Source organism: Saccostrea cucullata, unplaced genomic scaffold (genome assembly GCF_032062105.1).
Source record: "Saccostrea cucullata isolate Sc308-1 unplaced genomic scaffold, CSIRO_AGI_Scuc_v1 ctg3225, whole genome shotgun sequence".
Taxonomy (NCBI): domain Eukaryota; kingdom Metazoa; phylum Mollusca; class Bivalvia; order Ostreida; family Ostreidae; genus Saccostrea; species Saccostrea cuccullata.
Genome location: NW_026925560.1, coordinates 185,996 through 200,251, shown reverse-complemented (window position 1 = coordinate 200,251; position 14,256 = coordinate 185,996). Strand labels below are relative to the sequence as shown.

At 35.2% G+C, this 14,256-nt stretch overlaps 1 long non-coding RNA gene across 1 annotated transcript; it reads right to left on the bottom strand.

Annotated features, from left to right (window-relative positions):
- Positions 1-6,079: 6,079 nt before the first annotated feature.
- LOC134269221 (uncharacterized) lies at positions 6,080-10,045 on the bottom strand. Its single transcript, XR_009992528.1, has 5 exons — positions 9,696-10,045; positions 9,090-9,170; positions 8,419-8,560; positions 7,192-7,298; positions 6,080-6,155 (listed from the first exon to the last, which is right to left on the bottom strand). It is a non-coding gene; the product is annotated as an uncharacterized LOC134269221 (long non-coding RNA).
- Between the last annotated feature and the right edge of the window lie 4,211 nt (positions 10,046-14,256).

Below are 14,256 nucleotides of genomic sequence, written 5' to 3'. Positions count from 1 at the left end.
TAACATATAGAGTTTAATGGTTAATATGATATTAATATTAGCATTTTTAGGATATATGATTGTGATATATGAAATGATACATTTGTATTTCCTAACGCTCATGCATAGATATAATAGTAAAACGGTTAACACAATCCAGGATAATAGCGGGAAATATAAAAGTTCCCTTATAAGTGTCACAATACATATAAATCACATTCAAAATTAGTCATCTGAGTGAAAGAACAAGGCTCACTTCTGGCCTTAATTTGCCCTGTTAATTTCTGAAAAAATGAAACTGCTTAATTTTCTTATTTTAATTAGCATTGAATTAAGTATCATTTAAACCGATTCATATTGCATGTCTATCAAAATTGAATTTATCAATATACTCCAATCAATTTTCATTCAAATACTTTAATTCCATCTCTTTTATTCCATCAATTTGGAGGCCCTTCAAGTGTCTGATAAAGAAAAAATATATAATTGTATATAAGGATGTCTTTATAGTGTAATTTCAAATTCCTATCAATATCAATAAATAAAAAAGGGAAAATAAACTTCACAAAGAGAAGAAAAAAGTATGAATATTATTTTACCTACATCTTGCAGACTTTCGCCTGGCTTTTTAGCCTTCTTTCTTATTTCCTTATTTCTTCTGAGTGCTTTAATTTTTTTATATGGTTTTCCCGGGAATTCTTCCCTTTAATGCACATTTCAGCTCAAAATCTTGAACATCGGAGGACCCGGATGCTCTATACATATAAGTTTAAGTATTGGTATATGGGGATTGGGGTGGTGGTAGTTATTCAGAATTAAAGGATTTTAAGTTTTTCTTTTAATGCTGACTCCACCTTTTCCATTCTTTTAATGCTGACTCCACCTTGTTCAAAGTTTCTAAGTCATGGTAAAAATTAGCCTCTCTGTATAAAATTAATTTTTGTTTGGTGCAAAATTTTCCCACCTAAATCAAGCAAATCTATATAACTGGGGATACAAGATAACTTCGATATATATGTGTAAATTCGCAAATCCATGAAGTCGTGCTAAATTACTTTTACTGTAGTACACAGATGTTCCTCTTCAAAATAAACCCTTTTAAACTACATTACATCTTCATATTCATTCTTGAAAGCGGGTAGCTGCTGGCGACCGTTTCACTAACAGGTCGTAGCTCGTAAAGGTAGACGGAAACTTGAACGTTGCACGTAAGTGCGTTTCACTAAGAGTTACGACTTGGGAGTTACGATTAAACGTGATCGTAACTCTACGAGTGGTCAGGGGCACTCTTAAAATACTTACGTGCGAGTCATTTCATGAAAAAACGAAAATATAAGCAAGAAACTAAGTTATTTGTCACTTTCTTACATTTCTGTCTGCTTCTTATTAACAACAATAGTATTTTGCGTAGACCGAGTCCGATCTTAAAATGACACTGTCAAAGTAAAAAAAAAAAGAAGATAATGTTACAATTTACAAAAAATTAGATTCACAACTTATATAAGAAATAGTTTGAATTTTCAAATGAATTGTATTTTAATGCTCAATATATTCTGCTCTCATAAAAATCAAACAGTAAAAAAACAGTTTAAAATTAGATCGAAAGCCGAATGCATTATGTACATGTATACGATCGCTTAGAAAATCTGCACATTCTCCCCCTTTACAGAAATGAATAATGACACAGAAATAAATTTAAACTAAAAATACTCTATTTCTCACTGTTTCTTTTCTAAATAAATTAAGCATCACGGGAACATGCACATATATACGTGAATTTGTGAAATTAACCAAGTTTCTGTAAAATGAAAATTAAGTTACGTGGAGGGTATTTGGTCAGTCAAAATAAAATCAAATAAACCTTTCTAACTTATGAAAACTAACATACCTGTATATAAATATAAACAGTGGCCCGTAGAACACGGAAGGTGTGCCCTCTTTGGGCATATATTTTGCCATATACATGTACATGTAGTAGATCTTTCTTAAGATATCCCCCCCCCCCCTCCCCGTTCCCACTTTTTGTTGCTGTAAGTTCGGGCACCGGCAAATTCTAGGATTTGGACAGTTTATAATTTTCCTTTGATTTTCAGATTAATTACTCTTGGGAGTTACATGTAAATGTGCCCCTCCTTTTTCGGGGAGGGGGTGTTAAAATTAAAATTTGTTCAATAATCAATTTCAATTTGCCTCTCGGGTGAAATTAGGGTAACTTGATACCTTTTTATGAAACCATTACTACAGCCATAGTTCTTATATACAAACTATAAAAGGAGAGCTTTGCCGGTCGTTGGATCAGCGTTTGTTTAAGACAATTTGAATTAATTTAGATTGAATAATTTTTATTGATAAAATTTATTTGCAATTTATGAAAGTATTTTTTTTTTCTGAATTACTTTCCCGATGTCTAAGATTAGAGCGAGATATTTCGATGGATAGTTTGCTAACAACTTTGCTTACTTATTAATATTTTAAAAATATTTTTTTAAAATATGCATGCGTGTTAGTTTTGGCAGTATTTGAAATAATAAACATGCCGAATTGTATCACATGTATCAATTATCTGTAATTTCTAACAAAGACATGAAACGAAAACAACTTTTATATATGTTTCGTTTTTTTTTTTTTTTTTTTTTTTTTTTTTTTTTTTTTTGGGAAACAAATTTAGATTTAAGTAAAATTAAACATTTACACCATTGTGGACTATGCTTTATAATCAAGATACACAGATGCAAGAATGAATAAAGATATTTGATACGTAAAATTTGATCTAAGTTATAATTTATAGAAAAGAACTTTAGTCACTTGCAAAATGTATGCATATAGAATAGATATTGCAATAATATTCTTTAGTGATCTACATGTATTTTCCATACATAATAAATTATTGCCTTTTTTCTCTTTTTTCTTGCTTTTTTTTTTCTTTCTTTCTTTCTTTTCTTTTGACGACTAAAACAAATAATGAAACATATTAAAATTTTTATGTCGTATATACATAATGATCTTTCTCTCTTTTTCTCTCCGCTTCTCCCGCTCTCAAATAAATGCAAATACACCTCCTTTGTTAGAAGAGTTCCAATAAGTTGGTCGTAACTCGCCAGTCGTAAGTTCTACGTTTACGATATGTTTTGTGAAACGCTCGTTTACGTGCACCTTTAGCAGACGTAAACGTTATCTTACGTTTACGATTTGTTAGTGAAACGGTCGCCAGATCTGCAGATCTGTAGCTATCCGGAAAAATATATTTTGATAGACCGGATAACTACAGTGCCACCCATTTAAAAAACTGTATATTTATTGCGCACAAAAAAATGCGCCCGGTTTTCAATATATATTTTTCCGGATAGCTACAGATCTGCAGCTAGAAAGTGGGGCCCTTTGAGCTGGTCACCATCTCAATTATATCTAGTTACAGTATACCATTTTCCTTCAACATCAAGTTTACCGTAACAGTATTGATTGCTATCAGAAGTATGGGCAGAAGAAACGTTCAGTACCTTTTTTGTGTTTGGACTGAAGCTAGTAGATTATGTCAACAATTCTGTAACTGATGTCATCTCTTAATTTTTCTTTTTCAAATTTAAATTCTGCATTATCCTTGGGGATTTTACATATTTCAACTGTATCTGCTTATTCCTTTACGGAATCTTGGCAATCAACAGAAGCACATCTTTAAAATTGATATAAATGCAACATGACAATGAAAAAGATAATCCAAAACTACAGTCAAGAATCCATGAGAAAATTCATTGAAAACAAAATTACAGGAAACAGATCCTTGGCTACAGAAATGTAAACCTGTCGATTTCACGGATACGATTTTGCAAAAATTCTGCGTCATATGATTACAAAAATAGGTCTGCTAATTACGCAGCGCAATTTATTATCCATGGGGATTCAAATTGATTGTTGGAAAAACTTGTCTCCATTAACCTTTCAGATACCAGACATGACAATAACTTTACACATGAAGTACAGAAACAGATTTGTAATTAATTAAAATCCATAAATTACCAAACGGAAATGATGGATGAATTTACTGATGGTTGCGCATCACAGTACAAATCTCGATACTGCTTTGGAGATTTGAGTTTCCTAAAACAAGATTTTGGATACAAAATTATATCAGGAACTTTTTCAAGACATCGCATGCGAAAAGGGTTCAGGATGCAGCAGGAGGGCTGATAAAATAAACAAGCAGACATGGCTGTTTCCTGCGAAAAATGCAGAACAACTCTATGACTTTTGTATTTCCCATTTATGTTCCAATAGACAGTTCTGCAGGCTGCAAGCGGTTAATATTCAAATATTTAAATGAAATCGTGGGAGGATGTTCAAACTTTTACCATCAGTTCGGTGTTTTCATCAAGGGACATTTGTAGAACCCTGCAATATACAGACAAAGAACCTCTCACATTACACCTGCAATCAATGCATCAATAAAATTATTATTTGTGTAACAGTTTTGCTGGACCATTGGAAGACTACATGATGAAGCACGAAATATCAGGACCGAATTATGATGATTCAAATTTAGATGCTAGTAGCAGAAATCAGGCAGATGTTATACAAAAAGATGTAATCATAGCTGTTTATACAGATGATGAAGAAGATTATTACTTAGTGCAGTGATTACAGGGGGAAAGAACACTTGAAGAGAAGCTAAAGATCACTGGGGAAACACCTATGTGTACTGTTTGGAAAACAGTAAGTATAACCAAGTCCAATCTGATGTTCAGAATTCTTTAATCAGTTGCATATGTGTGAATGTGGTAAAGAGCTGAAAAAACATAACAAAAACATAAGTACATATGACAATCAAGACACAAAACAATATACAAATTCATATCAAAATAATTCACATAGTAACCTAACTTTAATACAACAATACTGAGACAATGAAAAAGTGTACATGTAATTTATGACATGGTGCCTAGCCAGGGAAATAACCACGTAATTAAATATAAATATAGTGTGCACCATGAGAAAAATAGTAAGCCTAAATAAATCAGTTATTAAAGAATAAGGATATGGAAATAACGAACAGTATTCAATCTCAACGTCCATTAAACAAAAATGTAAACAAGGTAAAGAAATAAGATTAACTCACTGTAAACACGAGAAAAAATGGCGGTCTTTATAATGTAGCATGGCAAACTATTTTACAAGATAAATAACCATGCGTGCTGAAAATGCTATTGCAACATACACTTATGAAAACATGATGTATAAATAACTTACATTTTGCGAGGACATAGATGGAACAAAGTAGCAGAGGTATACTGCAAAAAACATAAATGCGGCGGGACCGCTCCGGGTCAACGCAGGTAAAGAATACAAGAACACATGAGAGTTACACTAAAGAGCGATAACTCCTAACATTATCAGTAAACACAGGAAAGACAACTCTCCGTTCCACTACACTATGATGCTGATCTACAAGTTATTGAAGGACTTTATCTTGAAGAAATACAGGGAGATTATCTTAATTAAAAACTTATCAAAAAAGAAATGTGCTTATTCCATCTATACACAGGCAAAAGTGGCTCGCATGAATTTCATATGAAATTCGCACGAATATCATGTGAATTCTTCGCATGAAAAGGAGACGAAAAACAAGTCGCATGATATTCGCATAAAAATATCATGTGATTTTTACATGAAATTCGCATGAATATCATGCGAAAAAAAATTCGCACGAAATTCATATGAATATTTTTGCTACTTTCTTTACAGATTTTCATATGAAATTCATGTGAATTTTATGTGATATTCATATCAAATCCATGTGATGTACACAGTTTATAGGACTTTCAATTCTTTTAATCCATTTGAAGAAAAGTATTAGGAAATTCTAATACTTAGATCTGTATATGAATTTGTACAAATAATCATTAAGGTTTCACTGTTACTGATATTCAAAAAGATGCAATAAGCACAATCTCAAAATCTGATCCAGCAAATGACTTAATGAAATTTATCTTAATCATAATTTGAAACTGCTTAATTTGAACACATGCAGATTTTGAGGAAGCACCACTATGATTATTCACTTTATTCTTTTGATGAACAAACAACTGGACACATTCTGTTTCTTAATCTTCTTTATTGAATGGTTCAATTTTTGACAATTCTCTGCTCAAGGGCCACCCATATGTCTGGAGATAATGTTTCATCTGCAAGAGAAAATAATTGTAATGACTACTTGGTACCGGTAAATGAAATACAGTCATGAATTTTACAACAGCATTTCCAAAGTCAATATTTCCATAGCATATTTATCAAGATAACATAAAATATGAACAAATATCATCCCAGTATAAGGTTGAACTCATATTGCCTTAACTGTAAATGATCTTTAAAAAATTCAAAATCATACATCATAAATTATAATTAATTAAAAATCATACATCAATGTTTCTTAAGTATAAAATTATTGAAAAAACAAGAGGCCCATGGACCACATTACTCACCCGAGCATTGTGGCTAGGAAAAAGGAGAAATTGGATTACAATACTATTGAAAAGTTTAAATCCAAAAGTTTGGCCCCTGCCCTACCCCAGGGGATCATGATTTGAACAAACTTGAATCTACACTACCTGGGGATGGTTCCACATAAATATGACCAATTATGGCTTTGCTGTTCTTAAGAAGATTTTTAAAGAATTTTCCAATATATTTCTATATAAAACTCTGGTCGGCCATTGTGGCCCTATCCTACCCCCGGGGGTCATGATTTGAACAAACTTGAATCTACACTACCTGGGGATGCTTCCATATAAATATAACCAATTATTGGTTTGCTGTTCTTAAGAAGATTTTTTAAGAATTTTCCTATATATTTCTATATAAAACTTTGGTCAGCCATTGTGGCCCCGCCCTACCCCCGGGGGTCATGATTTGAAAAAACTTGAATCCCCTTCACCTAAGGATGCTTTGTGGCAAGTCTTGAGAAGAAGAGGAAAATGTGAAAAGTTTACAGACAGACGGACGCCAGACAAAATGTGATCAGAAAAGCTCGCTGAGCCTTTGGCTCATTTGAGCTAAAAATGAAAACATTTTCCTGCAAATGACTTTAAACTTTAAACAGTATATCCTTGTGTCAGATTTCAAACAAACCTTGAGATAATATTGTCTCTTTTTCATTGACCTAGATCTGATGATGCAATTTGTATGTGTTGCAAGGGAATTTAGAAGGCAAAATTTACCTACCATTGCATCTATGTTTCTTCTGAAGTCACACCAGCAATCTATCAGGCTGTGATTAATGTGGTAACTGGATTTTTTCTGAAAAATTTGTGTCCATCAGCAAAAGCTCACTGAAAAGCAAAGAACAGAAATAAATATAAAAATATTATTAAGACTGGTCATGAATTTAATTTATTTCTCATTTTATTTTTCTTATTATGAAATCAAATAACAAAATCAACTTTTTAAAGTAATATTAATAAGTTTGAATCTGTGTAATTATTTAAACGGTCATGAAAAAATAATTATGCATTAATTTTGCTTCCATTATCAAAGATTCTTAGGTTTATTTTGTTTTTGCACTGTATGCCCATCTTTTTGTCTACCAGTATTTGTCTGCAAAACTTTTAACCTTATCCATTACTTATGAGTGGGTGGAGCTATGGCTTCATATTCACCAGGTGTATTTCTTGTGACAAGAACTTTTTTGGGGTACTATAAAATTTGACCTCTTGACCTTGATATTAGGGTTTGATCCACTTTTACAACAACAACAACAAAAAAATCCCTGAACTTTGAACTAGGATATAATTTTGAAAATCTTGTGCTTTCAATCTGATACCTCACATTATTTTGTAATCATTGTGACAAGACCCTTCAAAGAGTTTTTTTTTACCATTTGGTCTTGACCTAAGAGTTTTACCCACTTTTAAAAACTATAATCAGAAATCTAGGCCATAACTTTTTAACAGTTAATACTAAATGTCTCACATTTCACAGGTTTATTCTATATGACTAAACCTAAATCCTTCAGATGCTAACAATTTTGACCTTTTCACCTTGACCTTTGAGTTTGCCTTGCATTGCAGAAACTTCAGTACTTGCTTTAAGCTGTCATATAGGCATATATAAAGGTGTAAACAACTAAACATAGGAAACTATAATATATGTATGCATTAAGTTTATTTGCTGAGTACCTAGGATCAGAAAAGATGACTGTCAAAGAATTACTGCATTTTTGATATATGTACCATAACATCAGAACCTATCTATTACCCAGGGGCAACATAGTGTACAATTTTGGAAATGCAAAATTTTACCATGCAAAATTTGGTTGATAATGGTTTAGTCGTTATTGGACAATTGATGACACACAACAACTGATGGATAAAGAAGCAATAGGTGTAAAAACAAATAACAATAAATTGACACATGTATGCCTCAAGTATCCTCAAAGATTTCAATCCTTACCAATGCAAGGGTCACCTTGAAGTTGATCTTCTCTGGCATGTCTGAATCGGATGGTGATAACCAGAATGCCCAGAAGTCAGGTATACCCCATCAGTCAAACCTTTATTGGCACTTGCTCCACATTCTTCTCTTGTGTCAGTAGCTGAAATGTATCATATTGAGAATCTCACAAAACTAGCTTTTTATAAGCTGGCATTTTTACAGTTGTTCTTTTTAAGTAAAATAGTTTCAATCAACAACGAGAAAGAAAAAAAATTATGACAGACAAATTTTGACTGCAAAAAGGGCTAATTAACTGAAGCTTCTGGCTTAGGTGAGAAAAATTAAATGAAATATTTTCAGCGTAATCAAAATTGTCAAAATTTAAAAACAAAAGGTGCAGGGGCCACATCGCTAACCTGAGCACATGGGCTAGGAAAATGTATGAATCAGATCAGAATTGAAAGTTTACTGAAAGGGTGTGGTGGTGGGGTGGCGAGGGAACTTGACTCCCCATCATTTCCCTCCTAACCGCAAAGGGTACTCATGATTTGAACAAATTTACATCTTCAATACATGATGATGCTTGTGAAAATGTCAATATGACTTAACATAGCTTTTCTGTTATTGAACCTTTGGCTCAGGTGAGCTAAAAAAGTGTCCAAAAAAAATAATAAAATACTTGCATGTACTTTTGACAAATCAGGATGATTTAGGAGTTAGGACTATTCTGGCACTTGAATTCTGATCCTTGTGATGACAAGTACCTGTGCCTACAGAGAAACTCAAAAATGTCAGATAATGTAGGTTTAATAACAATGAGTTCATTATCCCTTTGTCACTTTATTTAAAACATGTATTTTACAAATAAACAAAGAATATATTTACATTAAAGAAATGCACGATAAAGCAAAAATAAGCTGAATGGTTAAGGTTTTGCTACATGTATAGTAACAAAATTGTTATACATGTATAATAACAAAATTGTTATACATGTAATAACAATATCCTTTTTATAAAACAATGAATACTATTAACCAACTTTTATTACTGTGTGAGAAACTTTCCCGAACTTCGCGAGAGCCTTGTCATCGTGAATATTTCTCCCCACGAACCTGTCCTAAAAGTATATTTGTCTACGAAAAACAGATGCATAAAGGCTTGATTGCGAAAGTTAGAGGTTGCGAACTAGTTTATCCCTGGTATATCGTGAAATAAAGTTGCCGCAAATAAAAGTTGGTTTACAGCACCTCAGGCTCTGCAACAAATTTTAAATTTCTCTCTTAAATTTTTTTTACCTGTTTACATGTATCATATTTATAATCTTGGAGAAGCTATCAGTGTGGTATAATGGATCGAGTGCCCTGCAAATACCTGCAAGTACAGAAAACATCATTTAATAAATATTTTTGAAACTGATTAATATTTTGTAAATATACATGTATGTACAGTACAACTCATTTTTGGGAAGTGACTATATATAGGAATTTCAGTCTTGCATTCTAGATGTAAATATAAGCCTCTGAATTTATATATCTGCAAATATTTTGGAATTCACACAGGTCCCTGTTGACATTAGGATAGTGGGGTATTTTTTGTTGAGGGGTTGAAAGATTTTTCAAGGGGGGTGGGGGTGTTTAGGTTCCACATTCGTTTGTCCTAAAAATTGTTTGCCTGATTTCCCGTTCGCCCAATTTTTCCATTCGCCCAGATTCTGCTTGCCCTAAATCTTGTTCAAATTTAATGTAGATAATGTTTTAATGGGATAATGTAGTTAAATAACTCAGTAGGATACCGGTGAAGTGTTGTATGTAAAAACTGACAACGCTGGTAATCGTTTATAGTTGTATTCAGTTTTATAATCACAAGACTTACAATATTATTGACCAAATGTGCAATCTCTCCTGCAAACGCACACCACCACCATTCACTCAGACCAGACGACAACTTCTCCGCTCATGCGCATCCCAACCGGTGTCAAGTTAACTCGTACCTGAACACACTCATACCACACTACACTCCCCTCCCTTTTGAAAAAGAGGGAGGTACTCCTGTACCTTAATACATCATATGTAAGTCTTGTTATTAAATTTTTAAAGTTACTTATTCTTAAATGTGACTAAATCTGAATACTTTAACAAGATTAAAAAATATTATGCAAATAATAATAATACTGTTATCTTTGTAATGGACATAGAAATAAAGCATTTTGGCAGACAACATCACATGTAACATGGCACCAATATGATTGTTATGAATATATGTCACATACATCATTATACACTTTTTAAGTACATGTAATACCCTTTTGGCTAATGAGAGAGAGAAAAAAAAAATTACAACAGGTAATAGAAAACACTTTCGAATCTCTCCCTACATCACTCACTCATGCACTATATCAAAACAAATATAACTGTATGATGCATGTTAAACTATACATGTAACGAATGAAAACATGTACAAATCACTAATCATATATATGAAATGAAACAAGTGATAGAAAAGAAAAACAAATCTATCATAATGTTCATAGATTAAGTACTTAATTACCCTGCATACCTTGCAAAGTAAGAAAAAATACAATTAAATTATATTAAGAGTCATACAGGGACTTTAAACATTGGTCCTCTACCGGGAACAATTAAGTCAGCAATTTCCAGAATCTTGGCCCTGCTGACTTCCTGCCGCTCTGGATTAGTACTGTCCCTTCTCCATATTGATTGATCTTCTAGGTCCTCCCGGCACCTAAACAGGTCGCCGACAACTGCTACTATCCCAAGGTATGTGTCCTTCACCAAGACAGATATGTTCTGTACATGATGACCCTGGGGTGGAGATGACCTCTACACGCTTGTCAATTGGAAATGGTCGGCCAGAAGCGAGGCGTCTGTGGTGTAAGTCACCCAGGCACATGTCAACGGATGCAATATAAACTGTATCCGGGAAGAGATTAAGGTTTCCCACGAAGTCCACATTGCACCCGGTGCAGATACAGCACTCGACATCATCTACCGATACGCCATTCCTCTCCAGGCCCTCCAGGATGGCCTCCTTGTCTTTTGGGTGGCCAGTGTTCACAACTATGGTCATGGGACCTTTTAATACTGTTACTGTCCCCCTGGTTCTGACCTTGTCCTGCTCCTCATCTTCCGCCGAATACCCCTCTTGGATTACAAGAACTTCATACTCCTTTTCCTCCTCTTCCTCACCACTCCAGCACTCATCTACAACAGTCCACTCATCTTCTTCCTCTGCCCCATCACTCTGCTCAAAGGACTCCTGGTCTTCTCTCTGCAGAATCACCCTTCTTGACTTTACTTGGTTTTCTAAGTTGGCCAGGTCCTCTTTTCCCCATGTTTTGAACTCGGATCTCTTTTCTGGTGACATCGTGCACACTATGGCCATCATTATCCTCCAATGTATCAACACTGCTGGTGAGTTTATTGGCAACATCTGGAAAGTGTCCGTCATAGGCCACCTCATCGTACGGGTCAACTGACCCATCTGATTAAGTGTCCTGGGCATGATCGGATACTCTCTAGGCAATGGTATATTCTCGTTGACGTAGCCCACTAAGTCCTGGACTGTTGCTGCTGGACCTATAATGCACTGGGCAAGCGCAAGGAGACAGGAGGCTCTCAGCCTGTGATAATCAGGCGAGGCGTTGAGCTCATTCCAAGGGCGGTCCCAAAAAACTCTGGGAATATGGTGTTCCCAAGCATGGTGCTTCAAGTGTTTGGAGCGTCCATGGCACCCCTCCACTGGACAAGAAGATCTCTTATCTCCTTGAGTATGACTTCTCACTGAGACGTCCACAGGTTCCTGAGCAGGCGCAATGCTTGACTCACGTCTCCTCCTTTTAAATGGTGGAAGCCCCTCGTCTGGGCTAGATGAATCCTCATCTGATTCAGTGTCATGAGCTTGACCCATATCGTCTGTTAGGTACTCGTCGTCTGTAATGTCGGCCTCGTCTGCTGTCACATAATCCTCAATCTCTGGATCTCTCTCCATGATACCTATTTTATATTAGGAAACAAAAAAAAACAACATAAATTAGTGACAGTATATAATACGCTTTTACACTTGACACCTAGGACAGATATACGTCTTCAAGGTATCTGCTACCTCTTGAGTGATTGCGACGCATGCTCCATGATACCAATTATCACATGTGTCACACTGTATCATAAGACGTCCGTCATCAGGTTTGTCACATATACAAAAAGTGTCAATTGATTGCAACTGAAGAATATTTTCTCCATTTCGCAGACGGTGCTGGCATAGGCGTAGCCAGTCCGGTATTTTTCTGTCACGACACCTTTTTAATCTGTCATGGTTGGTAATGAAGACTGTATTCTGAAGTTTAACCTTGTAGAGGTATGAAGATATTTTTTGAACAACAATGCCAGGTCCCTTCCATGATGGATCTAGTTTCTTGGAACGACCTTTAGTTTTGGCGCTATCCAACACATAGATGAGATCACCAACTGCATATTCTCTGGTATGAATCTTGACATCATAATCTCTCTTCATATGAACTTGATGCGTCTTCAATACATCTCTGGCCACTTCATGGGCTGTTCTAATAGACTCTTGTAATCTTGACACATAATCCTCATGGTTAATGGATTCAATGGTTTCAGGTGGTCGAAAAACTAGGTCAGCGGGTACGCTTACTTCACGGCCTAACATAAGTTTGTTTGGTGTGAAACCAGTGTGTCTGTTAACGGATGATCTAATAGCACTAGCAAGCTGAGGTAAATGTTCATCCCAATTATTTTGTGACTTGTCAACAAAACAGCGTACAGCATCCATAAGTGTCCTATTAAATCTCTCGACCTGCCCATTTGCTGAAGGGCGATACGGCGTTGTACGACTCTTATGAATCTGAAGTATGTCACAAATGGTCTTGAAGAGTCTGCTCTCAAAGTTTCTCCCTTGGTCAGTGAATATATTGAAGGGAAAACCAAATCGAGCAAAACATTCATTTACAGCAGCTCTAGCTGTGACTTCAGCTGTTTGCGATGGTAATGGGACACATTCCACCCATTTGGTAAATTGGTCCACCATGACTAAAATGTTCGAATTGCCTGAGGTAGATTCGGGTAAAGGACCCAAGAAATCAAGGTGAACTCTCTCCATTGGTACTCCAGCTTGGTATTTTGTCATGGGACACTTTGCTTTTCTGTTGGCCTTTTTGTGTTTACTGCAAATGTCACATGTTCTTACAAAATCTCTGGTTGACTGATTCATGTTATACCAATAGAACTTCTCTTTTACTCGTAAATATGTTCTTGACACACCTTGATGTCCCATAACTGGTAAGTCATGACATAGTCCTAGTACTTCATCTACCAAGGTTTTCGGCACCACAAGTCTTGGTTCTCCACCATTCTTTGGGTTGTTGCGTAGTATTCCCTCACCATCAATGAAAAACATCTCTTTATTAACCCAGTATTTCTTTGCTGCCTTGCTGCTTATAAAGATTTCATCTTCAGATGGGGTTTCATTTGACACCAGATAAGGCAGTATCAATCTAAGATCAGAATCTTTTTCCTGGAATTCTTTCAGGACTTCGGGTGAATATTCAATGCCTGCAAACCCACTATTACGGGAAGCAGTGCGGACTTGATTACACTGTTGTTCCTCCATACTAATGAGAGTAGGTTTATCTGGGTCTGTAAAGGAAATTTCCAACGATGTATGATGCAAGTCTGAGCTTAACTCTTGACAAACGAGTTCCATGTCATCGTATCCCTTCTCGTTAAATAACCAGGATAAAGCAGCATGTACTTCTGCTGTTTCTACTGTCCTACCCAGGGGAACGACATCATCCACATCTTCAGTGAATTTTCCCCA